We start from the raw sequence: 3,013 nt of genomic DNA, 5'->3' as shown, positions 1-3,013 counted from the left end.
GCACCCAACTCACTTCCAACACTACAATCTAAACTAACCACCAACACTTGTCTACTGATTCACCTCCAAAACATTATGCTATCCCTAGTACTTACACAAACCTTCCTCACATCATGTCCCTGACACCATCCTACACTAAACTATACCAAACAACTCCCAAATCCACTTTCCCAAATTATCACATTCAACCTTGGCATCAAGCCTTCCATTGTGTCACTTTGCTAGATTATTGACCGACCCTCAGCATGCCTTGCATCACTCATCCTCAGCACATCAACCCAAAATACACCCAACTTTTCTCTACCAATACACCTCCAGAACCTTGTGACTCCTTAATACTTGCTTCTTGTCCTCAGATATGACCTAAACATCTTCAAGCCAAAACCCTACACCCCTTTGCACTCACTTGGTAGCCCAAAATTTACACCTTAGATGATGCACTTCACATCAACCTACACCACATGATACCACATCACCCAATCTCATTGATTCATGACATTTCTACCTAGACTGCTATCATAACTTCCAAGCTAACCTGCCACACCATCAACACATACTCCTAAGATTTCCACCATGAAAATCCTACACCACACCATTCCAAATGGCCCTAATTTCACCGCTCCAAGAAGCTACTTCATTCTCCTTGAACCCACACATGGTAAGTTTTACACCGTGTTGCTCCAAGAAACCCAATTTTTACACCTCAAATCTACACCATAGAGATCCTACTCCACACTGCTCCAAGCATCCCAATTATTACGCCTCATGCCCCATACCAAATGAGTCCCTACACCTCACTGTACCATACATCCCACTTTCCAATCTACTCCATGAAGCCTCTCGATTTTGCCTCAGATAATGTCCTGGACACCATCCTACTCCACACTAAGACTGACCAACAAAGCCACCCTACAACCCAACTTCTTTACTCCTCAGAGTTGTTCCAAACAACTCCTATGCCTCACTACTCCTTACCCGACATTGTTGTCTTCACTTGAGTTGCATTCCAACGAACTCACAACATCTTGTTGCCCTATGTCCATCTTCCTACATTATGGCCTTGTGATGCCATGCCACATCTTGACTTCCAAAACCAAGTTCCACTATTGAAACCACTTCCAACAATGTAAATATCAACTCTCCACAAGTTGCATATCAGTTTGACCATCTTTAATCCTTGATGCCAACTCCAAGAGTCGATGAAACCACAAGCCAATCTACCAAAGATCATGCTCTGATGCCTACTCCCCACGAGTTAGAACAATCCAATGCTATACTTTGTCCAGATCACACTCTAACATCTACTCACCAAAGTTGGGGCAAACCAAAGCCCAATATATCCAAGATCACACTCTGATACCAACTCCCCAAGTTGGTATGCACAAAGATACCTTCTCATGCTTGGATCGATCAGCTTTGATACCAACTATCATGGGGCTGGATTTAGCTCATGCCTAGGTTGAGCCTTCTCCATTAGAATCTCCAACCATATGTGGCACTAGCGATCCCTATTTCTGGCTGCCCATATGGTTCCACCATTTTTGTTCACCCAAACTACGCCTTCCCCAAACTTCATCAAGTGTCCATACACCTAATTTCCTAAACATACACTCCTGCAAAATAGAAGCACATGTTGAACCACCTAAGTTCTATTCCTTTGCTGCTCCATGCACGCATCCTCGAGCTCCAAGCTCTACCCTTTTAAGCCCTAGGCTGAACCCCTGCTTAGCCCTTTGATATCTTTGTCTCGGTGTCCCCCATAAGACAACCTTACTCCAATACCATCCATATGTGATCTCAACTCCCTGAGTCTCTTGACCACCCTTGATCCCCATAACGCCACTCCATGAATGCCCAGAACTACCACAGCTCCCCTTGTTCGACTCTATCGACTCCCAAAGCCAAGTATTGCACCATTGCATCAAGAATCACCATAACTCCCTTGTTGAACACTGCATCCACACTGAGTGACTTAGACCACTGAGTCCTCCCTTGCTCACTACACATACTTCCAAAGCATACTCGGTACTACCAAAGCACCTTGGAACATTCTAGAGTCCTTTGATCCAAACTAGCATGTTACCTTAACATTCCTCTGTCTCCATGACATTCCATCTCTTGTTGGTCTCCCTTAGCTCACCATGAACCTTGAAGTCCAACCTTGTTCCCACGAAACTATTGACTGGCTTAGCCAAACTTTGAATACAAACACTGAGCCCTAATTGCCTCGACACCATGTCTATGTCTACACGCCTTCGTTGATGAACACCTTATTTCTCATGCATCCGATGCACTCAAACCAACCCTTCATGTATCCACATCCCTTTGATACCGCTCTGCATAGATAATTGGCTCTGCAACACCTTGCCCACACAACTTACCATAAGCTCCTAATGCTCTTACTCAAACAAACCATTTGCCTCCTACCACAAGACTAGGTACTCTGCTTCCCCAGCTTTTAGGTACTCCACTTCACTAAGTTAGGGACCCTTGTCTTGTCTCGAAACCTCACCACATCATGATAAGGTGGAGCTACTCTTCTTCATTCTAATGACTATGCATCACCTCTATCTCATCTAGAGACTAGAGGGAAGGACTACTCTTCTTCACCCCTCTTGAGGGAGGTCGATTACCTAAGTTGTCCTTGATGCACATTGACATTTACCCTCCACGGATACACCTCAAATTGACTCCACACCTCTCCTATGCCACATCTATGCTAGTGGGAACATCACATAACACAACCCCAAGTTACACCTTGGCTTTGTTCCACACTATGCCTACACCACAACTATGTTGGAGGGAACAACTCACAACACAACCCCATTGGATACTCCTCGAATCATGTCCCGGACAAGACCCTATGCCACAACTATGTGTGCCCAACCCACATCATAGCCCCATCATACTCCTCATCTTGGCACCATGCCTCGCCTACTCCACACCTGTGTGCACCCAACTTTGCCTCACATAACCTTAGAGTTTCATCTTACGAATCAACAACCCCTTACAA

Source organism: Cupressus sempervirens, chromosome 5 (genome assembly GCF_028749045.1).
Source record: "Cupressus sempervirens isolate cs-2001-9-10 chromosome 5, ASM2874904v1, whole genome shotgun sequence".
Classification (NCBI taxonomy): Eukaryota; Viridiplantae; Streptophyta; class Pinopsida; order Cupressales; family Cupressaceae; genus Cupressus; species Cupressus sempervirens.
The sequence above is the reverse complement of the archived record's forward strand: the minus strand, read 5'-3'. Positions refer to the sequence as shown.